This window comes from Phalacrocorax carbo, chromosome 9, assembly GCF_963921805.1.
Source record: "Phalacrocorax carbo chromosome 9, bPhaCar2.1, whole genome shotgun sequence".
Classification (NCBI taxonomy): domain Eukaryota; kingdom Metazoa; phylum Chordata; class Aves; order Suliformes; family Phalacrocoracidae; genus Phalacrocorax; species Phalacrocorax carbo.
The window spans coordinates 27,049,450-27,074,860 of record NC_087521.1 but is presented as its reverse complement, the minus strand read 5'-3'; the positions used below and the strand labels follow the sequence as shown (position 1 = coordinate 27,074,860).

The following is a 25,411-nucleotide window of genomic DNA, read 5'->3' as shown; positions in this document are numbered from 1 at the left end:
GATGTGGGAAAGTCTGAATCACTTTATAGACTACTGGCTGAACGAATGTGGACTGTGGTGGGAGAAGCGCTCAGTGGAAGTGGTAGGATGTTCCTGGAGCCGTTGCAGTCAGTGGGGGAATCACTGAAGTGGGAGAAGCAGAAGGAAGTGGAGTGGCTTGGCAGCAGCCAAGAGATGGAGTCTGTTTCTACCTGGAGTCCAAACTTCTGGAAGAAAGATCTGGAGGAAAAACTAATACAGTACATGATGGCCCAGATTGCACCCTTTGGTTCCTCTAGTAACACAGATGAGACTGCACTAAAACAGCACCTGAGTCACCTGGAAATGACGTTTCTCCCCAGCCTGGAGCACAGAAGTGGTTTCTTCAAGGAAGCAGGACTGCTCGTCACCTACGCCCGTTGCTGTCATGCCTCTTTGTCTTCTCACCTTTCCACCCTTACCGACAGTAACCATTTCAGCTTCAGCCAATGTCTTTTAGTTTATGAATGGGGCCTTAAAATGTACAAAAGGTATGTTTGAAGGACTTCTTTTTCTCTACATTTTTCTATGTCTGTTCTGAGCACAACCCCTGCTTCCTTTTGATGCTCAGGACTCTTACTGGATTTAGACTTGGCCACTGCCTATTTTACCTTCTGTGCTCTCAAAGCCTTTTTTCATTGTAGTACTGCCTCTTTCTAAATCCTTAGTGTTGGGCTCAGGGGCTTACCTGAGGTAGGCAGGTATTTTTCTGCTGGACTCCTGTTGGACATGCATAGTGTCCTGCTTTCCTGAACAATAACTTTTCTCACATTAAACCTTTTTTAGGAAGGTCTAGAATACTGTGATTACTCCAGAATAATTTTCTCTTGCCTTTATGTCGGCGTTATGCTTTATGAACTTCTCTTGTCATCTCCTTAGTTCTCTTACTGCTTTATCTGGCTTGTAGTTTGACCAATTGTTTCCATATTTCCTGCATTAGTGTTCAGATCACAGGAAAAACATATAGCAGATCATTAAATTCCTACCCAAGTTTGGGAAAACGGATGTGGTTTTCCCCATGATCTGAAGAGCAACACATCTGGGACATTTTGGCCCAATGTGAATTCAAAGCCTGTGGTTGTCATCAAAGCCTGAAGCTTTCTTGTGATTTCTTTTTGTGTGACAGTGGTAGATGAGGTGTTTGATTCTCTGTGTCCATGGCTACTTTGGTACTTGACAGCTCCAATCTACTTATGTCCTAATAGTTTTCAGCCTTTTTGGGCTATTTGATTGCTTCCATCCAAGCCTAGAGCTTCTCTGTTCTTTGTATTAATTACACTTCTAAATCCTCGATTAGCTCATAAATAGTTCATCAGGTGGGCTCTTCTCCTCACCAGCTCCCAAAGGAGGGAGGCAGGTTAGTGGGTACGTGCTGGTGCATACTGTCCTCAGACACATGGGAGATGTGGTGAGGATGCATCCCTTCTACTGCTGCTTTTATGGGTTTAAAATGGTAAAACTTTGGTTTTAGATAAGAGCAATGGATTGATGAAATACTGAAAACCTACATGAAATTGGAGGTGAATAGTTACATAATGTAAATATATAATGAAAAGCTCAAAGGTAGGAAAAAAATGTGTTATGTAATTGCTGAATTCCTTCCAGAAAATAAAAAAGCAAGAGCAGCCTGTGATTGTATTAGGGTCAGAAGATAGTGAAGAAAGTAGAAATGAGAAGAGCAGAGATGCCAGACTTAACTATTTGTATTTTCCTCTTTGAATACAGTTTCCACCTTAACGAAAGCTCCTGTGTGGATGCAGTTGTCCTGGCATATAGCTGCTTTTTCTTCAGCTCAGAGACAGTATGGGACGTTTGTAAAATTGTGCGTCCATGGAAGTGTGTTTGGGTGACTCTGCCCAAGCCCGAGAAGGAATTCAGCAGCAGGACTGAGGGAAGGGGAGACCAAAATGTGTAGTTTGGGCAGCAAACATAGGAAGATGGAAAAGAAACAGCACAAAAGCATAGCTGGCAAAAGGGCATGATAAAGATCATCTACCATGTTGTGGCTGCAAACATTGCTGGGTGCTGGCAGGGCACACTGTTTGCTTAGCGTGAGGTTGTGGTGCCAGGCAGGGGGTGCCAGGTGGGCGACAGGCTGTGGACCAGTGGGAAAGGCCTCTGGTTGAGCTCTTGTTTCTGTACGCAGTGGCAGCGAGACATGTCTGGGACCCAAGCAGACCCCCCAGCACAGCCTTTCCCTTGGCGTACAGTGTCTTTTGTGGATTATTTTGAAGACTGAAGAAAAGTTACTTGCAGTCACCCGGGTAAGAACTCAGGAGTTTTACCTTGATCTGCCTTTTTTATTCCTATGGTTTTAAAATAAGGAATGTCCTTGTTAAATTAGCTGCTCCCTTGCTAGCTGAGCCCGCTCTGCTCAGGTGGGTATGAGCCCCAAGGTCTCCATCTTGGCCATGTTTCATTGCAGAGCCTAAGTGTGAAGATCCATGACTGTTTTCTGCCAAAGGGATGCTTCCCTGTCCTTGCTCCTTAGCAAAGAGATGCTGGGCATTTGCAAATCTCTCTTCATCCTGTTGCTGCACCTTTATAGTGCTGCAGTCTAGTCTGCTCAGAAGCCAATGCATCTGGAGGAAAGGGAGGGTATGGGTGAAATCCACTTCCTTACTGAAGGCCATTTCAAGATGCTGTTCATCTTCTCTCCAGCTGTTAATGAGCCCATAGTGTGCAGCAGTTGGTTTTTTTATAGCCCCTTTGCCTCAGCTGTGCAGATATTGAGGCTGCTGGATTTGTCTGTATGTGGACCCCTCACAGCCCTTTCCAGCCAGCTGGACTGACATTGCTGAGGTTATAGCAAAGATTATTTCCAAAGCCCAGCTGAAGAAATCGTGCAGCTGGTGCACACCTGGCAAGGTTGGAGCAGGGCATCCTGACTTGAGATCCCATAGGAGACTTTAGCTCCAGGGCTGCAGGACCTCTTTCTTTTCTCAGCGAAGCTGCCCCTTTGAAGAATGCTGTCCCAGCCCATGGAATACAAATGAAGCAGGGAGGACGCACTGTAGTGATGAGGACCTCCAGACAAGACCATGCTATTTGGAAACTCAACGGGGCCGTATAGATTCAGCTAAAGCCGAAATGCAGCAGCAGGATTTACCACAATCATCTCTCTTGCTTTCCCTTTCCACTAGCCCTTGGGAAGCAGAGGAAGGGAAATTCCACGGCAAACTGCTGAATCACCCCAGGGAAAGTACTCTAAATTGCAGAGATTTTCCTCAAGATCTGTTCCTTGAAGGAAAATGTGAAGGTAGTCACAAACATGGAAGCAAAGGTGCCAGCTGGTGACAATATGCTTAAAACCTACTGATTTCGGTGTTTAATATTACACATCTTTATGGGCTGTTTCTAATCGTTACCCTGGGGAAAACCACATGTTCTTAAGGTCTGTTTTTAGCATGTATTTCAGTGAAGGAAATGACTTTACTCAGGGTAGTGCTAGTGGGGTGATCTTAGAGCACGTCACTGAGTCATTGACAAACCCTCACAGATGCTGACTAACAGTGATGGAGACTTTAACTCTTTTTCTTTTTTTTTTAAGTTCCCTCTAATGTAATAGCTGGAGAAAGCCTTTGTTTAACCATGGGCTTTCTGCTTTCCTGATACACCATGCGCTGAGCAGGCTCACCTAGATCTGGCAGTGGTTACAAGCTTTTGTGCCATGCTGCCCTGAATTGGCTGCATTTTTTCATGCTGCCTTGGATCTGGAAGCATCACAGCTTTACATGGTGCTGCACTGTACATGAAGAACAGAGCTGGAATTGCTGGATAGTGTCGTACGGCAGCATCCCAGCTTGCTTCATATCTGGCCAGCTTAGGACCAGCTCCAGGTTCAAGCTAATGAGCTTAAGTGGATATGAGCTGACTCCATATGGAAAAATTATGGATGTCTCTTCACTCAGCTCAGTGGCATAGCTTATAAAACTGCTTTATCCCTCTATTTCTTTTTCCAGGATACTCCAGCCCTTCATTATTCTAAATATACAGGAAGCTGCTAGTGAGCAAATATCCTGTCAGTTACCCCTGAGTGACTGTAATACATAATTGTGACTGTAAGTCACATGGTGCGAGTTTTGCCACTTCAATGATGACTAAATTTTTCTAAATGAAAAGAGACTGACCAGATTAAGCCATGGTCTGCTTTGCCTAGGAATACCTGGCTTGTCACTGGAAGTGCCAGCCTGGTATCTGTGCAAACTGAAAGCACTTTAAACAGAAATGAACGATGAGAACTGTGACCACATCTGAAGGTGCTGAGAGCTCTGATGCCACGTGGGGTTCAAAACCACTTCCAAACACCACTGTGGGGAACTCAGCCAGCTCTGCAGGCAGGCTGCATTCCCTCAGCCCAGACATGTCTAGGGCAAGGGGTCTTTGTGCCTCATGAGGTTGCAAGATTGGTGAACTGGAAATGATGGAAAAGTGACTGGGTTGTCAATCTGTCACCCCTGCCCTTGCTGTATTGGGCATTTGATATGAGTGCAAGGCAAACCTTCTGTACTGAGAGGTTGAAAATGAATCTCCTGTCCCCTGCTTCTGCAGCCTCAGCTCAAAACTGGCTTTGTCCAAAAATGGAGGTGGCAGGACTGGACATACATACCTGGACAAAAGCTGGAGGAGAGTTTAGACTGACCTGCAAAAGATCACTTGGGTCTTTGTCTTCTTCCCTCCCTCCCTCCCTCCCTTCCTCTATTTTTTCAAGTAGACAAAGGAGGACTGTTCATGTGCTTTGGAGAATTTGGGTCAAGGACCTGTTGCTACCCAAGCTAATAAGGCTGTGCAGTTGTTCTGCCCACCTGCCCGTTGGTGTGCCAACAGTGTGCTCCCACCCATGTTAGCCTCTTTCTCTTGACCACACTTGATAACAATGTTGTTGCTGTACGCTTCTATGGGAGAACTTATCTTGGGCCGCATATCTCCGGGACACAGGGCTCTACCCACCCTGGGGACAGTGATGCACAGACATCAATATGATGGATACAAAATGTCCGTTTATTTAGCTGCGTCACACGCTTATATAGCTCTTGTGCTTCCTGTTCCTGCCACTCCTATGGGGAGGAGTCTATCTTTCCGTCACATCCCGTGATCTTCTGGTCGCCGATCCCTGTCTATTCCCCTACGCAATGTAGAGGTCTCACGGATGTTAAATTCTTGGATGTTTCAAAACAGCAGCTGGACAGATGAGGGACCCAAGTTATAACTAAGCCTCTTGTATTTTCTGAGGGGCAGTGGTTGGCTGGGCAGTCAGCACCAGCAGGCTGGTGAAATTAAGAAACAGCATGGGGTACCATATCTTGGTCAGACAGAGAGGGACAAGGAGGAAACTGGAGGTTATTTATGGGCCTGTTTGTTACAGCAGAAATTCTGGTCCTCTCCATGTTGGAGATTTGGTGCCTGAGGTGCTGGTGCCACCATAAGAGCTACAAGCTCTTGGTAACTCAGACACATTGCCTGATCTAAAGGAACTAAGTACCATGGCTCAACAAGTTATTGCCTTGCAGTAAATGCATGCTTTGTCCCATTGGGGAGCAAGACCTTCATGTTGGCTTAAGCTGACACATTTTACTGTGCAACTGGGGCAGGCTAGAAGCGTTTGTGCTGCTCAGCTGGGATGTGTTATCTCAGCACATTGTGTTCACACAATTGCTTACAGTCAGGTGATGGCACTCGGGAAGAAAGGAATTTTTCTTGGGTTGTTTGTATCTTTGATTAACACTTTTCAATGAGAATGGCAGAGCAGTTGTTTTGAGTATACTCTTGATGGCATTCTTCAGTGACAGCCACAAATTTCCTAATTCATCAGTCAGAAAAGAACAAAGACAAAAGTGGAAGATCAGACTATTTCCTTGGAGGAGGATGCAGGAATGAAAGAATAAAGAAGCAAGCCAGGCTTTTAAGTTTAAAGCTTCTATAAAGGTCAGATCATGTTTCAAGCACGGAGTTCTTTCTCTGCAGTGTTAGTTTTGTTTTTACAGTCCATTCAAAATAACACAAGCCAGCCAAATCTTGGGAAATTTCCCATCATGCAGCCCCATGGAGCTCATCCCTCTGTGGCAGTAGCTCTAAACACTAACCCGACTCCTCTTTGCACTCACAGGTCCCTGGCTCAAGTGAGGGAATGATTTTAATTAGCACTGGCTGGTTTATGTGGGTGCTGGTTGAAGCTAGGAAGGGTGGAAAATCTCAGCTACAGTAGCTGGCAGCAGAGTGTTGTGTCTAAGTGTTGTTTTGCTGTGTAGGCCCCTTCATTTGAGCCAAAATAGCTAGGGAAGACTGTAGATAACCCGAGCTGACACTAGGATGAAAGAAAGCTACAAATCATTTAAACTCAAATAAACAATGTAGAACAAAACAGAACAATGTTATCAGGTCAGCTGGAACTGACTATCAGGTCAGCCAGGTTTTGGGTTAAACAACATGGCCAAAAAAAATAGAGGCAGAAATTCATCTAGTCCAAATGCATAATGAGAGACTGGGAAACCTCACTCATGATGTATCTCAACTGTTCTTTTTTCTTTTCTTTTAATATTTAGAAGGAAGTAGGGAAAGCCCTGAAAGAAGCCTTTGATATTGGGAAACCCCCTTTTGCAGATGCTGCAGTCATTCAGGTAAATGTGGGGTGGAATTAAAAAGCCCTTGTATGTTGGGGCAACTGTGTTTTTTCACACAAGTATGTAGGTATTTGGCAAGACCCAGTTTTGCATGTCTTGGGCTAAGCTGGTGAGTTGAAAGCTTGCAAGTTAGCTGCCATACTTAAACTACATCTGTTTGCTCCCAAACCTGTTTTTCCCTAGTGCATATGTGAAGAAAACTAAACTAAATAAAAAAGGACGAGCCTGCAATTAGCTGATTCAAGCTGAAGATGCAGTTTCATATATGCATTTGGATTTTCATATAACCTTTTGGAAAGTCATGGTGTATGTTAAACAATCTGCTCTGTATGAGTTTTGCAGAGTACTTTTATAAAAGCAGCGAGAGTTGCCAAGCCATGGCAGGTCCCCATATCTGGCAGTGCAAATGCGGGCGGCTTGCTGCCTGCTTGTGTGCTGGGTACAGCTGTGACTGCTGCCCGGACAGGTTAGGCAGCACAAGGGACTACTTCAGAGCACGGCAAAGCCGAGTGCTTGAAGAGCATCGCAGAAGCACACTCTTCTGATTTATGAGCAGTACATACAATGGCCAGAGAGTGTTTGGATCAAGACCTGTATCCTTTTTCTCCACTGCCACCACCCCAGAGGCAGTCATGTTTCAGGTCATGAGAGAGGGAAGTAGCCCCATGGTCCTTTGGGATGGCAGACAGCATCAGGCACCCCAATGGATGCTGGCAGTAGGCATCACAGATCAACAGCAGCTGGCCTTCCTTGTAAGGACATAGCTTTAGCTGGGAAAAACTGGCTTTTCTGGTCCAACTCAGACCCAGGCACCAAGTGCGGGAGCTCACGAAGGGGACTGCTACCTCCTCGCCCTGCCCTGTGCCCGCTGGAGTGGTGGAACAGTAATGTATTCAGTGATGTACCTGTGCTAGGGTGGCTTTTAGCTACACAGCTGCCTTTTTCTTTTTTTTTTCCTGCTTCTGGCTGACAGAGCAAAGGTTTCTAAAGGGGACCAGGCCAAAGCCTGATTTTAATGCTGTGGTCCTCATATTTGCAACATCTGGCCATGCTTCAGCATGGCTGTTTTTGCTCTGTTTTCTATGTAACTGACAGGTTTGAATGCTCTGGGACAGTTGATGGAAAAGCCTGGATAAATAGGCAAGCCTCATGAAATTACCACCTCCTCAATTTTCTCAGGCTGACACTTAAAGATCAGATAGAAAATGAACAAGGTGTCATGGAAACTCATCAGCCATAGTTTTCTGACATTTTGGTGTGGCATATTTTATCCTGTCCCTTTGGGTGAACTTTTACATCTGTTGTGAGCAGTGGAAAAACCCATTCATGGTGTGAGTCACCCTTTGTCTCTGGCTGACACTTCCCAGAGCACTGGGAGAGCACAGCATATGAGTCCATCTGTCTCCTTTTATCCATCTGGCTCTCCTCCCCTTGCAAGCTTTTGTTTCCACAGAGCAACTAATGGGCAGCATTAAGTTGCCACCTGCTCAAGCCTGCCCAATATGGAGTGGTTTATTAGCTGTCTGGCACAACCCACCTCCTGTAGGCACCTGGGCCTCCTAGCTGGGGCCAGTGGGGTGAGACAGGCGCCGTGGTGTTTAACACACACTGCTATGTCAGGCGTGAGCAGTGGTGGCTGGGAAGATGACACCTGTCTTCTTCAGACATCCCTGGTAGAGACCCTAGCAGAGGCCTAGAGAGCACTGTTGGAGCTGCCTAACCTTTTTTTTTCAGCAGCTGCACCCAAATTTATCTGTGAGGGTGAGTCACATAGAAGTGCAGGTGCTCCCGCAGATGTCAGGTCTTTGTATGAGCTGAGCTGCCAGGCTGGACATTGCTAGCGGAGAGCGTTTGTAGGGAAAGGCTTTCCCCTGAGTGCAGGACTTGACTCCAACCACAATGAAAGCAAACTGAAACAGAAGTTGTTGCCTAGAAGGCAGAAAGATTTGCAGCAGGGTGAGGAATGGGATGTATTCCTTTCACTGCTTAGGGAACAAATGGTTTTGTCCTGTTCTCTCATGCCTTGAAATCCACAGATACTAACAGAGAAGATGGAGGCTGCCTGGCATGTCAGTGAGAGCCTGGGCGAGAAGGTGGAAGCTGTGTGCCTGGAGGAGTGCCTGAGGTTCCTGGAGAGGTAGGAGGGATGCTGTTTTCCTCCTTGGCAATGTCCTCAGTGCTCAAAAGAAAGAAATCCTGATGAAGCGACTGGCAATGCTGTATTCACCCAGATCTGCCATTGCCCCTCTTTAGTTTGATGGCTGTTTCCCATCAAGCTGTAACTGGAGGGACAGCACGTTGCTGCTGTTTATGTGCTCAGCATTTGCTGTCGGACTAAAGCGGAGGGAACAAAGTGCACCCAGACTTGCCTGGACAGGTTAAAACCTTGGGGGATGTTTATTCTAGAGAGGCTCAGACCTTAAGAACAACCAGAAAGAGGGGCAGTGACGTGGCTGGTGCCCAGGCTTGGCCCTTCCTACCCTGGCTGTGCTTCCCAGGCATGGTGCTTTCTGCTTCTCAGAGGATGATGAATGTCTTCTCATCTTCTGTCCTTTTACCACTTCTTTTGGCTCCCTTTATCTGCTTTTTGCTCTTGGGCATCTCCCTCCCTGTGTATACCCCCACAGCACAATATGCCAGTGCTGCTGGTTATAGATGACTATTTCAGAAGGAGGTTTGATTTAAGATCCTTGGTCCTTCACATTAAGAGGGGAAGGAAATTTCTGTAAAATGGAGTTGCCCAGGAGCCATCTGTGTGACTGAAGCTGTGACAAAGCAGTTGACAGACTTTGTGGGCTATTCATACACACTGAGGCTTTATTCTGCAGCTTTATCAGCAAAGCCTGAGATGCTTCCCAGAAGCAAGTGTTGCAGCAACAGCAATGGTAAAATGAATGTCCTGCATCTAGATCCCTAACAGTGGCACCCAAGCAGCTTGAGGGCTCTCCCTGTGCCACTCCTGTGCTCTCCTTCCTCACCAGCTGGGCAGGACAGAGACTGTCTTTGTCCTGCTTTAGATCCCCACCTTGGGGAGTGAAAATGTGCTGAGAAAACAAATAATCACAGAATATTTCTCCCATTTCATGCTGGACTAATGCTGTCAGGAGCATTACAGAGCATGCTAGCTTAAAGATATGTCTTCCTGTTTTAATTTAGCTATGAAAATGAAGTAAGAAGCTTTCTCCAGCTTGATGGCTGCCCTGGGATCTGCAGCAGCTTACAAATCCTGGAGAACTGCTGTACTCTCAGGTTAGAAAACAGACCATATTGGCATGTGGAGCAAAACAAAATTTCTGCTGTCTGATCTTCTTCCAACTCTGCTATGGGGTCAGCCTTGCGTCCAGCTGGATCTGGTTGTCCAGCCCCATGCACACCAACACTTAAGCATGGAGGGAGCCAGCTGTGGTCAGCCAGACCCCTTCAGAGCTGCCCGGCAAGAGAGAGGGGGCTGGGACTGTGCTGTTGGCAGCCCAGTACTGCTGCTTCTCACCTGCTCCCAGACCCTGCAGGTGCAGGGGGCATGGCCTGTGGTTCACCATCTCCTTCATCCTGGTGCCCTGAGCAGTAGGCAGGCAGCAATGCCGCGTTGCATGTGGGGACATTATCCTGCCCAGCCCTACCGTGTGTTGCAATATGGTCCTCTCCTGGGCCTGATTCTCCCTCATTAAGAAAGCCTCATAAATGTTGCCCTGAGATGTGTGTGCTTGTGCACTTCAAGGTAAGCCCAAGCTTAAGTGCTTTGCTGAATGAAACCCTGTCAAACATGCCAGGCTTTCTCTGGTGTTGCTAGGAAGGAGGGAGGAAATAAAGCACAGAAGGGTGGGGGAGGCTGTTTGCACCTATGAGCTAATTTCAGAAGTGCTTGCAGTAATGGAGAAAACAAGGTTGTTTCTCTTCTTCCTGTCTAAAATTATCTGGGAATCTCTGGAGTCAGCAAAATGCCCAAATCCAGCATATGCACAGTGCTTACTTGACATTGGAGCCTTGCATTGAGCCTAGGTAGCTGTTTTGTTTCTTTTATTTGCATGTTGCTCATGATGAATCCTAGACTGAATAATTATGAGGCTCTTTTATGTAATTCTGTACAGTGATACTGAGAATGAAGTTATACACTGAGCTTTTCCAGAAAGTAAAATGTCCATTTTCAAGCTGGTGATCATTTTAACCAGGATTTGCTGACTTGAAGATTGTTCTGATGGAAAAAATTGTTTCTCTTGTATTTGTAGAGTGTTGGAGGCACACAGGATGCTCACCAGCCTCCATTTGCCAAGGCCACTTCATTCCTACTCATTTTTGAAAATACTAGAATTTTTACTTATCTAATTTCACTAGTGGTGGTTCAAGTGGCATTCGTGTGCACTGAGCTTTCATGTCCTTGTGGCAGTATCTTAATGAGAGCTATCCAAAAGATGGGTGCACATAAGTGGGTTGCTGAGCTAGCCCTGTACCTGAGCATGTGTCCATTAAATTAAACAGGCAGTTGTGTTCCATTAAATTAAACAGGCAGTTGTGTTCGTTACTGTAGGAAGAGTTTTGATCTGAGAGAATAGCCTGATTTGATCTGATCAATACTTTCCATATTCCCCCCCACCCCCTTTTTTTTTTAACAGGACTGTCTGGCATAAGCTAACATACATTTGCAGTGCCAGCACTGGTCAGGATGTTAAGGTAAATGGATTTCTAGACAGGATGGAAGATGAGATTACAGAGCATTTTCTGCAGAGGGTCACTTCTAAAGTCAAGGTATGGGAGCCCCATGTTAACATTGAATATTTTTAGACTCTAGGGCAGGCATGCACTTTACTGTCATGTCCTGATTTGGAGAGAGTGAAACTATAGTAGGATCTTCAGGCCCATTACCTTCCTCTGCCTTGCCTGAAGCTGTATATTGACAGCTTCATCTTTTCCAGTTTTTGGGATCCCAGTTCCACTGTTTGTAGCATTTGCTGTTGTGCTACAAATGGGTACACCTTGCTGCCCCTGGGCACCCAGACATGAAGAGTTGAGCTTCACCTGCTACCTACTCACTGCCAGCAGCCCAGCATCTTCCTGGGGCAGTGATAACTCACGGAGCCCAAGGCTGTGGTGGGTAGTCAGGATGTAGAGAAGGATGACCAGAAATTTATCCCTCCCTTAGGCTAAGTTCCCCTCCCTTCACACTTTCTAATATTAGGCTATTAGCCCAGACACCCACCTTCATATCCTGAGCTCCATGTCTAGATAACACACAGTTGCAGGCTCCTAGTGTGTGGTGGTGTGCATGTCCTTGGGAAGCTTCCCTGAGCATCTTCAGGCTCATCACACAGGCTCCCTCGAGCATGCTGAAGGCAGCAAAAGGAAAATGACAAAAGAAACCCTGGGCACACTGTGCAGTTTTGATTTCCAGAGCTCATTGTCAGCCTGTCCCATGGGCGGGAGCTGGGGGTGGTTCTGACAGGGAGCACAGACAACCCTGGGACCCTGGGGAGGAACAGGAGAGCTAGCGCTCAGGTTTCAGTCCTCCTCTGGCTGTGTCAACATGGGCTTCAAATCATGAAAGACAGAGTTTATCCCCTGCCTGCCTGCTAAATGGTCCTTATACTTTCCCATTGAATAAGAGGCAATGGCCATGCTGGGAGCAGGATGCCAGAGCAGAAGGGTGCAGAATGGCTGGGTCTTCCTGCACTCCCCATCTGTAGGGGCACATTTTACATAGACCCCAGATTAGAGCTATTGCCACCCATTTTTCATAGTTTTTGATCTTCCAGGTTTGGGCTTAAGAACTTAATACATCCTTCCTGAATATGAATTGTTTCTTTCTTTCATGTTTCACTTTTCTTTGAAATAAAGGCACAGTATGCTGCAGCTCATGGAGGAGTCTGTTTCTGGGAGCAGAAGGAGCAAAAGCACAATAACCCATGTCTGTTGTCTGTGTGGTGTCTCTACATGTGCACCCTTTGACTCTGTCTGTCCCTTTTCCTCAGGGAACACTGAAGGAGCACTTCAAAAAGTGTGACAGTGGTTTTGACCACATCCTTGAATCCTTAAAGCAAAGCTTTTTGGCATTAGGGAAGAAAAAACCAGACATGTATGAGGTAAGAAATAAGTAAGAAAAAGGTATTACTTAGGAAATCACTAAAACTAGTCCTTGAACCTCTGATTGTACAGTATTTTAACATTAATCCAAACGACAATTTTGTCTCTTGTTGGAAGGGCTTTTAAAGATCTAATTGTCTCATACCAGTTCCTCTATCCAACAGAGTTGGATACCTTCCTCACTGTGACAGCTAGGACCTTTCTGTAATCTCAGCAGAGAAACCAACAAGTGAAGAAATGTGGAAACTCAATGTAACTCCCAAATACAGAGAGGGAGCATTGGGCCATCTCTGATCCTACCACCGCCCCAATACCATTGTATTGTAAATCTTCTCAGCTCCTCATGTGCTTCAACCTTAGTTGTAAGGAATATTTATCCCTTTGATGGAGATTGGACACAGGGAGAAGCAAAAGGTCCAGATCCCCAAAGGACATAGTGTCTCAGGCACTTAAATATGCCAGGGTTGGCAAAGAACAACCTCACAGAGTACCTCAGTTTTTTCAGCTTTATGGTAGCCTAAACAACTTGTCTAGGGTCTCATGACACCCTTGAGTCTGGCTCTTCAGCAGTGAGATTGGTACCTGGGCTATCCTCTTCTGCATGCAGGTTGGATTTGCTGCTGCTACCAGTGCTTCACATGTCCCCGTAAGCACTGGACTCCCTTTCTCTTACCCTCCTAGTTCTGCAGGCCCTTTGTCAGTGCTGATTTTAATTAACATCTTGAAATGTGCAAAAGGTAATGGAACAGAAAAAATTAGGAGCTATTCTGCTGTTGTTCAGAGTCTGTCACTGGACATTATGTCACATTAGTGCTGGGGAAAGCAGCAGCTCTGTGGTGGAGTGCTGTGCCAGAGCTCTCTGTCTCTTGCTTTGTCTCTTTTGGACAGGGCTGGGGATTTCCTGTACCTTTGGACTGCAGCCTAAAACTGCTCTGATTTCAATTGCTAATGAAAATGAGCTTTCTGTGCAGCAGCCCATCTCCTCTTAGAAACACTCCCTTCCCCTTCAGGCACTGCATTGTCTCGGCACCAGGGTTTCTCAGCAGGTAGTGGGTGGCTCAGAGATGCCCAGGTGTCTCTGTGCCCAGCCACAACTGTGTGCCCAAGGGTATGGCCCTGGGATGTGTCTAGTGGGGATGCTCCAGGAAGGCTGGATCTGGCTTTGTCTGTAGTCCAAACTGTCCCCAAGTGACGTGTTTGTCAGCCTGGGGCTAAGCCAAGTGTCACTGCTGTTCTGCAGTGTGAGTGACCTCTGGCTCAGCTAACTTGTTCCATTGCTTTTGCTTGGATGTCTCCACACTTATAAACATTTATGTCATCCACATACAGCTTGGAGGTACTCCATGTGTTAGACCAGACATTTTAAAGGGATACTTAAGCAGAGAAACAGGACACCCATCTGCATGGACCCTATATCCCCTGTCTACACAGGTCAGAGTCCTATAGGTATGGTCTGGTCCTTGCTCAGTACAGGGAAGTTTATTTGGTCTTCTTTGCTCTGGAACAGGCTCTCGTCAAGGCTGTCAATGTCATCATTGTTACAGAATATGTGCAGGCCCTCCTGACCACTTCCAGGAAACCATCTTCTGTGCAGAGGAGGAGGATTGTCAGCAAGATGGAAGAAGATCATAGGATGCTGCAAACTGTCTTTAAAGAGTGCTTAGTAAGTCTTTGATATGGTTATGGTTTTCCTCTCTGTCATCAAGAACAGTACCAGCAGAGGAAAAGGCTCTGAAAGCAACAGAAAAGCTTAAGGCGTCTTACCACACTGGTATCCAGCTCCACAGAAATGACAATCAGATGTGCTGACAGCCCTTCTGATCTGCCAGAAGCTGTTAGTTTATAGTTTTGAAATGTGTGACTAGAGGAAGAAAGATTCACACTCCTGCCACTGAAATAAGAATAAGGCATGATCCTCTGAGTTCGTAAGACAGCTCCAAAGCTGTCAGCTCCCCCAGGCAAGCCTTTGGTACATGGCACAGGGGTGCAGAAGCGGAAGAGCTGTGTTCCCCCCAATGCTTTCCCTTGAGCCTCTGCGTTGATGGAGCACATCAGCTGGTCCACATCTTCCAGGGCTTCACCTTCCCTGTGGATTACCTGTATGCTGCTCCTCCCTGGACGCGGGGTATGCATTGTTACCCCTCTGTCAGGCCTCCTCCCTCCCTGCAGGCCCTCCCCAGCCCCTCAGAGCTGGGCTGATGGCTGTGCGAGCCATTTCCCTGTGCTGCAGTGTTTCCTCATGGGTGGAAACATGCTGATGCTGTTGTGGTTGGTGACGGTTGCAGAGAGGAGGTAAAGATGCCTTGCAAAAGGGACTGGTCAGGTGTAAAAGCAGAGCCACACCTCTGAAGAAAACTTGTGGAAAAATACTAGGTCATATTTGCAGAAGCAACTTTGGAAGCTTAAACAGCCTCTTTGCTTAATTTGTAATCTGGTGTAGCTGGCAGTGCTGCACACGGCATCTGTGGGTGCCACCAGGCTGTCACATGGGTCCCCTGATTGCCCAAGGGCAAGGATTGCAATGCCAGCAGCATCCCCTCCTGCAGCTGCCCCAGCCAGAGAATCGCTGCTGTGCAATAGCCCCTGGCGCAGCTCTTCTGCAATTGCAGGCTGAGAGCACCCAGGCATAGCACTTTGTAAGAGGCTGGACTGAGTGTCAGAGCAATGATTGCAAAGGTAGTCTGGTAACAGGACTCAGATGTGACACAGCAGATAAAAAGCCTTGCCTTTATTGGTTTTAATAATTTCGCAAATTTGGAGTCATTCTTAGAACTTATGAATTTAAGTGCTAGGGACTGGAAATCTATTTTCTTCCAGCTGAGCCCCCTGCAAGTCATTTTTCAGCAATTCTGACCTTGTCCAAAGAATAAAATGAAATCAGAATGATCGTCTGTAGGCTCCTCTAGAAACCTCTCAGACCCATTACAATTAATGCATTAGTTTCATGGTGGAAAGCTGGAAGCTGGCAGTGCTCTTAGCTGAAGATCCACCTCTCCTGGAGTGATCAATCACAGACAAGTCAATGCTTTGAGCAATCGAGCCATTGGGAATAGCAGGAGGATTCTCTAATCTTAGCTCTGAAGTCTACCAGTAATGCTGTTCTCAGCATCAGCTTTGGATGTAATGTGCAAGGAAAGCTGGTTTTATAGTGTAAAGGAGATACAGGAAATCTAATTATGTACTAAAACCCTACATTGAGCTTGGGTGAAAAAAGTCTGCATCTAGTTAGCACTGTTCCCCTTGCATCCCCGGTCTGTGCACTTTCTTATTGATGTGGGAACACCGAAAATCTCAGGGAGGAAACGTATAAGCGATTTGCAGGGGACAGGCTGATATTCAGTCAAATGAGGTACACAGTTATGCATGCAAAATATGTACTCTGCTACAGACTGAATTTATCATGCAGTTGCTGCAGAGGCTGCACCTGCTCCCTGCCCTGCTCTGCCCTCTCTTCAGGTTCTTCCTTCCCCTCCAACCTTAAAGCACATTAGGAAATACCTTGCTTCTCTCCTAAGAGCACTACCTGTCAAAGGCACTTAAGCACTGCTGACAAGATGCCTCTTTTTTGTCCTTTTAGATTGCAGGCTGTTTACCCCTGACCTTGCCTGTCTATATAGCCCTTAACTAAATCTGACACCTTCAAATTAATTAGCATTTGTAATAGCAAGCTTGCCAAGCATGAAGTCTTCCAGTATCAGTGCGTTGGGAGCTGAGTACAGCTTGTGTGCTGTGCAGAGCTAGGCATGCTGTTTGTCTGCAGTGTGGAGGAAGAGAGGGAAGGCTGTCTTTTAATATTACTATTATTTTTAATTTATGTTCAATGCGGAGGTGAGCTGCACTGAGACTGCAGCCTGCTGTTTCTAATGCCCTGTGGAGATCAGAGGAGCCCTGGCTTCTCCTGCCCCAGTTTGGCAGCCCGTTCTCCAGGTTTGCTTTGTCACAGAGTCTCTGTTGACGTGATGTCATCAATAATTCAGAGAAGCAATTTAATCGCATTACTGCACTGATGAAAAATATGAACAGGAAGGACCTGAAGCTTTCTCTTGGAAGTTCATCCACATTCTGCTTCCTCCGGCTTTGCTAAAAATGCTGTGTTTCTGGATGAGGCTTTCTTCTTCTGCGTGCTCTAGTTCAGAGGGAGCTGACCATATGCAGCATCTACCAGCCATGTCATATCCTTTTCAGTGTCCGGCCCTGCTTACTCTTTTTTCTGTTTTTCTGTTAGGGGATCTGTGTCCCCTCACCCTCTCCCCAAGGTCACTTTTCAACTTTCCCTGGGCTTGCTCCAGGACAGCAGAAATGCCATCATGTTTGGCCAACAGAGCTTGTTTTCACTAGATACTGGGCTGTGCTTACCTCTGGAAGGAAACCACTTCCCAAAGGGTGACATGGCCTTGAGAGGACAGGTGAGGTAGGGAAAAATGAGGTACATTTGGCCTCTTTGTCAAAGAAAGTGCAGGAGGGGATTCTGCACTGCTGAAGGTAGTCACCCAGCAGCCCTGGAAGCAGTCTGTGGTTACACCCCAGTTTCTTGCCTCCTAACCTGGAGGGAAAACAAACTTCTGTACATACACAAACAGTCCTGCAAAGCTCCTAAGCCACACAGTGAGATCCCCAGTCTGGTACGAGTCCAGCTCATAATGTTGTATGTTGTGTCCCTTGTCCCGAGCACAGCTTTGCTTCTCTTCCCAGGGTCCTGCAGCTGGTCCCCTTAAGGATCCTATAAAAGCAATTTTAGAACTTATTCAGACTTCTGATGCTGAGGGGATGAAAATAGCCCTGCTGCCCATTCTCAAAGAATTTCCTGATCTAAGGTAAGGTCTTTTATTGGTTTGACTTCTGTAGTTTCTTAACTGATTACTTGCCACCAGAAGACCTATAGCAGTATTAGTCCTGCAATACTTTCTCTTTGCAGCATGCTGGGCCTGGCGCAATGCTTACCTTTGAATGCACTCGATGCTGGCTATTTGCAGGTGCTGATTAACATGGTTTATAACTTTGCCAGACATTAGCCAGTGGAGTTGAGATGTCCTTCTGTAAAGGTGAAGGATGGATGAAATGGCTGTCAATAAAAACAAAGCAGGAATGCTGCAGAAAAATACTACCTGAATAGACAATTTTACAGGCACATGTGTGCCAAATGTAGGTTTCAAGAACATTCTTAACTCAGGCATTTCATAACTTCCAAGCACTTGGCTGTTGGCCTTAAACCTTCACCAATCCTTTCCTCGGTATAACTGTTTCCACAAAATCCTAGGTGTATTCAGCAAGAATATACACTTCCATTTTTCACAGGAAGCTGTTAACAGAAATGAAACATAACTTTTATTAAGAAGGTGAGATCTTAGCTAACTGCATTTGTTCCAAGTCTGTGGTTTATTACATCCATCTTTTGTTCTGATGTCTTGTCCTAGTGACTGTATTTTTCCAAGTTAACATGATTACAGTGTAGACCTCTCTGTCACAGGATGCTGTGAAGGCCAAAAGTGTGAATAGCTTCAAATGGGGAGCAGACAATTTGTGGTAGATGATTATTTCAGTGCCTATTCAACATGACAGTCATGATATAACCCCCAGCAAAGGAAGGCCCTAAACTGCAGACTTCCAGAAGGGGGGAGGAAAAAAAAAAAAGACAAAGAGACATCATGTTATGCTTTGTCTGGTTTCTGTATTCCTTTCCTAAGCATTTGCTACTTTTGAAGATGCGCTTGAGCTAAAAAGCTGCTTATCTGATACAGCATAGCAATTCTTATTCTCTTACTATGTATATACACACACGTATAAAAATAGTTAAATATATATATATAACTGTATTTTTATATATTTATAGTATAGGAAGTGGGCATAGGAAGTACTCAGGAGAACGTTATTTTGATCCAGATCTTAGAGTTGGTCATCCTGGTGTGAGTAGATGCACTGCTTTTGATTTCAGCAGAATCCTGATTGTTTAAAACTGCTCAGATAGATACACTTGCCCTGTTTGTAAATCAGACTAATATGTTGTGGCCCCATGCAGTGAAGCAATGCTATATAGAACAAAAATCCTATAGCCTTCCAGAAGAACAAGAAGTAGCTCCATTTGAGAGGAGAAAAGATACCAAAAGTGCTTCCAAATGGTCAAGTGCAGAGTTACATGAAACCTATTATGGTGAATACAGATCTTTTTCTGGCAGAAACCTGAGGTGAAGATTTCCAGTTTCAGGGGGGTGCTGTGTGCACTGGGCTTGGGACCCATGAGCTCAGCCATATCCCACACAGCTCTTGTGATACAGCCTCCTCCTTGCTAGGTGGCCAGAGGGCATCAAAAAGCAGCTCAGCAGCTTCCAAGCCTTGGTCTGGCCCAGCAAAACTGAGTAATAGGAAGCAAGCTTTTTTCCTTGACTCTTTCACTGACCTGCCCTCTTATCCTTTTGGAAAGGAAGGAACATCTGAGTGCAGTGCTGGACATCAAAGGTTCACTCAGCCGAGAAGACAGAGCTGCTCTCTTGAAGGCATTTCACGATAACTGCAGGGAATCAGAAACAGAAGCAAACTTGCTTTTTGCAGATATAGAAGTAAAATCTAGAAAATATGGACTCTGTGGCTGCTTCTGCTGTTAGAAAAGGTAGGTGTGCATGTGAGTGTGCTTGTGTGTAACGTGCATACCTGCACAGCACAGGCATTCCTGCTTTCAGGGAGGTGGAACCACCCTGGCTGTAGCGTCACCTCCCTGAGGTCCTTGTTGCTGTATATGCTGGTTCTACTTCCCTCTCTCCACCTGCAAATTTCCACATCATGAAGCACGGTGCTGTAGGCAGGGCAGGGTGCTGAATGTTTAGCTGCATGATTCAGGTTACTGCAGGAACAAAGGATAAGACAGGGTTCTTCCTCCCTGTCCTTTGCTCCTGTCTGTGTGTGCTGCAGCTGCCCCTCAACAGTATCTCCTGCCTCCCAGCTCCTACCGTGTGTGCATGGGCTGGGTCTCCCAGGCAAGTGCTGCTGCCTCCTGGCAGGGCACGCTGAAGGATTTTTCTCCTCCATGGTCCCCCTGCTTTCCTGGTGCAGAGGAGAGGGGTATGTCGGCCCCACTGCTGCCCCCTCCATGACAGCTGTATTAATTAAACTGGGCTCGGTGCTGTCCAGGTGACTGTGCTGTGCTGTGGGCACCAGAGGCCAGCGTGTCCCCTTTGTGCTGGCAGAAGGAGCAGCTGGTGGCAGAAGGTAGGAGGGATAAAAGTCAGAGGGATGACTGTCACTGTAATGTCTTAAATCCCCTTGGTGTGAATTGCCAGGGCTCATCTGGAGCACCTGCAATCTCCTTTCAATCTCCCAAGTGATTCTTTCACAGTCACAAATTGGGAATTTTGGGGGGTAAGCTGCAGCACATCTTGAAACTAAGCAGGTCCTCATGGTTCAAAAATAATCCTTAGTGAAGAAAATTCAGCTGTTTGCTTCACTTGAAATAAACTGCAACTTCTTTTTAGTCCGAATTTGTCCAGCTCCAGCTCATGCCAGAGAATTTTATCTTTGTCAGGCCAGAGCCCTTGGCTATCAGAAATAGTCTTGCTTGGTTGATATTTACAGATCGTCATCAGTCTGTTGGGTAAGCTGAATAGACTGAGTGTCTCAGGTTGAGAAGCACAGCCCCTTTCTACCTCCTCCACCACTCTCTGGTGTCACCATTTATTTATAGTTCCCATGTTAGCAGATCAAGAATGAGTTACGCAGGGCTCTGACCTGGGGCCTCCAGGCACAAGCAGACAGCAGGCTACCCTGTTAGCAGGGAGAGAAAGCAATTAAAGAAACAATTAATAAGCACACAAACTTTCCCTTCCTAATGAAAACTGATTCTGATATAATGAACTGGCAATCAGCCACCCACTTTTATACCCTCCTTTAAAGAAATTACCCACGGAACTGCCTTTGCTTTAAACAAGATATTCAGGAACATGTTTTTAAAACACTGTAAGTCACTTAATCTCCTATTTGCTGAAATCCCCTGGGTAAATAGGCTCCCAAATCCCAGAAGACCTGGCTGTGTCTGCAGTGCATGTGTGCAGCACAGGTTGGTAGCCTCACCTGAGCTCAGGGGTAACAGCAACAGTGAAATCAGCATTGGGATGTGCTCAAAGGGAGGTCGCCTTCCTCCTTCATCCCAGTCCCGCAATTTTGCTGCCATGCACTGGGGTATGACCTGTAGGTATATCAGGAATCATCTGCTTTCTCCCAGCCAGGAAGGCAATAGTTGCATGTATTTGTCCCTTCTGTATGCAGAGGTAGGAGGACTTTGGAAAATGTTTGGTTGTTTCATGTTAGGATGAAGTGACCTCCCAGAAGAGGAGTGGGAAGGTTTGGCTAGAGTGTCGAGGGAGCAGCAAGGTGCCCACGGTTGTGGGCCCATGGATTGTGTTAGCCAGAACGGGAGATTTTCAGCAGGTAAATGTCAATACAGCTTCATGTAGGAGTCTGTGCGTAGGAGGGATGTTTTTGCTGTTTGACTCTTGCATGTGTTTTGATGAGTGCTATTTAATTACCCAGCTTTTTTCTTACTTTTCCTCAGGCCTGCTATGAGAAACTTGAGGTCTGGCTCCCACGTGGCAGCATCTGAAATCACAGCTCCTTGAAAGCTTCAGGGACCTGTGCAGCTGGATGCACAGAGAAGCCTGACAGCTATGGAAGACACAATTCCTGTGCTTTTGCAGGAAAACCACGTGGCCCAAATCCTAATCTTCTATGTGAAGTCCAGGTGCAAGATGAATGGGATATGGCAGAAAGACATTCCTTCAAAATTTCCTAGAGATTGCTGCCTAGCTGAGTCCTGGTGGTTATTCCCAGGATGCGGCACATGTGGAGGAGGAAGAAGGTTCCCCCTCACCAAATTTCTCTCTGCTTCCATCCCTTGTTTCATGCAGCCTCACAGGAAACAACAGACTGCTGCACCACATGGTGTTTTAGCAGATGACACGGCATCACAACCTCTCCCAGGGACCCAGGACCCTCCATTAGGGAATCCTGCCTAGCCCACGGTGCTGGTGGGTGCCTCCAGGTTTGGGCACCTGGATCCAGCCCCCAAAGCCTGACCTTTACCAGGAGGGGTGCACACAGAGCTGCCTCTTCCCTCGTTCCCCACACACGAAGTCTGTGACCTGCTTTGTGGGTAGCCTGCTGTGGTACTGACTGTGGGATGTGGAGCTCTTCCCATATAAGTTTTACAGCTGGCTCTGGAGCCTTGCATTCATTTTTATACCTCAGTTACTGGAAATTTCCTCTTGGAGAGGGAGGGGAAAGTCTCATGGGAAGCAGGCAGTGAATGGAGCTGTTTGTCCCAGCCTCTGGGCAAGGTCTGTGCTGTTTTCAGATGTAAATAGGCAGTTCCGCAGGGAAAACATTGACTTTTCTTCCCAGTTATCTATGGACCGGTCACAACCTCCTAGCTGGATTTCGTTCAAGGCCCTCCTTTGGTATTGTGTTAATATAGGCCATTGCCATTCCTTTCTGGCTGTATAAACAAGCAAAAAAGGCTCTGCTACCTCAGACGTGCCAGTGCTTTTCTGAGTGGCCATTCCCCCTCGAATCTGCTTCCCTAACAAGAAAAGAGGAAAATTTGTGCATAACCCATCAGTGTGTAAAGGTGGGGACTTGTCTGGCCCTGGGACCCTGAGAAAGCACAGACCTGGGTGGGTGCTGCCGTGCTCTGCAGTGCCGTGCTGTCGCTCCAAGGGTGCGGGTGTCCTGGCTTAGGGGCAGCTGCTCTGCCTAGAGCCCGTTGTGCAGATGGGGTCCTGTGAGCTTGACAGGAGCCGGGGCGGGTTTATAATTGTTGTGAGCTTTGCTCCTGGCACAGTGCTGAGTGTGGGGCAAGTGGCAGGGAAGCGGGAAGGAACAGGCTGCTCTGTCTCCGGGGAGTCCTCTCTGAGGTTTCAAGGCACCATGAGACCTCGGCGTCGTTGCACTCTGTCCCTCACATCATTAAAGGGCAAGGAGAGTGTCCTGTGGCCTGCCTGCCCTTCCTGACCACACATCTTCTTCAAGGGCCCTGTCCCTGTGTCCCTTGCATTTTATAGCTGTCCACTGCAGCTTTGGTGAGAACTTTCCTGGGACTTGGGAAGGCTGGGGGAGCTGGACAAGCTGCAGCCTGGCCAGGTGGGCACGGGTCGGGTGGGCTGTGGGGCTGGGTGGACACCTGCCCTCCGAAGGGTGCCAGCCCTGCCAGGCATGCTGGGCCAGTCACCCTCCCCTCCCGCCTAATTGCACCTTTTTTTCAAGGGCGGGAAGGGATGACAGACGACTGCAACAGCAGGGGCAGAATCAGCCTCTGCCAATGGGGATTTCAAGCAACAAGTCTTCCAGAGAAAATAAATAAAAATCCCTCTGACATTTCGATTACCATTGGGCTAAAAATAATCCCACAGCATGTGGATGGCTCCTGCCATATATATGTTGATGGCTACGTGCATCTCTGCCATTTGACATTCACAGTCAGACGAGGGTATATTCTGCTTGCAAGTGATGGCTGGGAGCCATGGGGGTTGCCAGGCTTGCCGCTACTGACCCTGTGGCTGAGATGGCTGAGGACAAGCTCGATGCCATCACGGCTGCCGCTGTGCCTGTCCTCGCTGAGCAGGCGGGGGACGGGCAGCACCTCCTGCTCTGTGAGTGTGCGTAGAGAAGCATCAAGTTTCTCCACCCTGTGCATAGCATCCACTTATGGACGGGGCAAATAAAGATGTAAGATTTGGTGTGGAGGCAGATGGTGTGGGAGGGATGTCCTCAGCCACCCGCAAGTCGCCTGGCAAGAGCAGATGGTATGTGGGGAGGCCCCAGGTGGCTCCCTGGGAGAGGAGGTAGCGGCAGGGGGGATGCTGGGTCGATACCTGGGGCGGTCAGGGAGGGGAGGGAAGGAGTGGGGAAGGGGAGTGAGGGATTTCCCTTCTTTGGGGGGATTTTAGCCTACTTTGCCACGTGTCCTGACCTTACCCAGTGACCCAGCCTCCTCCTTTCTAGCCTTCACCCTAGGTTGGGGTTAAAGCGCTCGGTTGGGATTTGTGCTGTGCTCTGTGGAGGGCTGGGAAGCAGGATCACACTCAGGATCCTTCCACAGGATTATCTCATGGCCTCAGGAAGTGATCAGGGGCAGCACTGCCCTTGCTATCAGCCTGCCAGGGCCACCATGGCACTGCAATGAGCATCTCCCACTTGCCCTTGTATGTGGCAGCCCCCACAGTGGTTTCACCACTGCAGGACAGGATTGCTCAGAGCTCAGCACCCAGAGGCTTCCTGCACAAAGACCCTCTCCCACTTCTTCTGTGCCCAAGGTTTCACAAGGATCCCCTTGATGCCAGGGTCATGTCACTGTCATGCTCATCCATCACCTGGACATGCCAGCCCTGGGGATATGGGCAGCAGGGAGTGACACACTGCTTCTGGTGGTGTGACCCTCTGGCCTTTTTGGGAGCTCCTCTCCATCCATTGCCTCTCTGGCTCTGCACCGGGCTGACGGGTTGTGTGGTGAGCAGTGATTTGTCACCCATGTACCCCACATTGCTCGGGGCTGGGGTTTGGCTGGTCACTTTGAAGTGCTGTGTGCGTCAGAGCCTCCCCAACCACCCCTGTCATTTGAGCTCCTGTCTCAGAGGGTCACCTTCAGTGCTCAATGCTGAAGACAGTGGAAAACAGATGCTCCTTCATTATGCTGCAAGGTCTGAGGAAAGACCTGACATTTGCTTAGGTGCCACCTGCACTTTCCTAGTTTACTTAGTGGCTTTGCCAAGGATATATGACAGTGAAGGGAGGGCTTGATGGCAAAGAAACAGGTAATATTGAGGGTTTGGGACATGCTGACTTCTGTTGGATAGCAAATGTGCACACGCAAGATCAGTCCCTAAACCCATGAGACCTCAGAAAGGGCAAGCCACTTGCTGATTGCAAAGTGATATAGGAAGTATTTTATTCCCTTTCTTCCTCCCCCGCCAAGAGGAGCATGTTGATGCTGAGAAACTCGTACACTGATCCCAATATTAACTGGAATAACTTGCAGGCACCTTTGAGGCTTTCCTCTCCAGCCCCAGGCTCTGCCAGCACCCGTCTGGGAAGCAATGCCCAACCCACGGGTGGTGATGGGTCACGTGTGGGATTTACAGCACATTGCAAGCCACCACGGGTAATTCCCTCGCTGGGAAACACCCCAGCACAATGCTGAAGGTTTGGTTTTAAGGCTTAAATGTCTGCCTGTACCCCAGCACCCCATGGCTGGTGCCGGAAGGAGGAGAAGGAGGCACCGGCATGGGCTGAGGTCTCTTGCTCTGCAGGAAGGGCTGGGCTGGGTCTCCCCAGTTTCCCGTAGTGGCCCTGGGGACACCCCGGCCTGGGAAGGGTACACAACTGGTGCCATCTAGTGGCACTGGGACACGGAAATGGCCGTGGCTCTTTTATATTTATTATTTGTATTATTATTACGGGGTATTACAGGGGTATATGCCTGCATGACGTATGAGTTGTGTGGGCTGTGAGTGGCCCCTTACCGGGGTGTGAGACTTGCAGGAAAACAAAAAGTTGGGAATACTGATGTAAAGTAGGATGCGCAGAGCATATAGATATTTCTGCCAACAAAGTAACTGGCAGTTTTGTGGGAAGATTGTGAAGAAAGCGATGAGCAGAATTGTCAGGATGTGTCCTGTGTTTTATAAAAACAGCTGAGGCTTATAAAAACAGCACAGAGG

General features: G+C 47.4%; 3 long non-coding RNA genes across 3 annotated transcripts; 2 read left to right on the top strand and 1 right to left on the bottom strand.

Annotated features, from left to right (window-relative positions):
- Positions 1-2,169: 2,169 nt before the first annotated feature.
- LOC135314940 (uncharacterized) lies at positions 2,170-8,767 on the top strand. Its single transcript, XR_010374359.1, has 3 exons — positions 2,170-2,282; positions 6,561-6,635; positions 8,675-8,767. It is a non-coding gene; the product is annotated as an uncharacterized LOC135314940 (long non-coding RNA).
- A 5,459-nt stretch (positions 8,768-14,226) lies between these two features.
- On the top strand, positions 14,227-23,080 carry LOC135315042 (uncharacterized). The gene is made up of 4 exons (XR_010374491.1): positions 14,227-14,376; positions 17,406-17,527; positions 19,132-19,317; positions 21,253-23,080. It is a non-coding gene; the product is annotated as an uncharacterized LOC135315042 (long non-coding RNA).
- Positions 15,441-20,960, bottom strand: LOC135315041 (uncharacterized). The gene is made up of 3 exons (XR_010374490.1): positions 20,772-20,960; positions 19,108-20,465; positions 15,441-17,433 (listed from the first exon to the last, which is right to left on the bottom strand). It is a non-coding gene; the product is annotated as an uncharacterized LOC135315041 (long non-coding RNA).
- Positions 23,081-25,411: the final 2,331 nt, after the last annotated feature.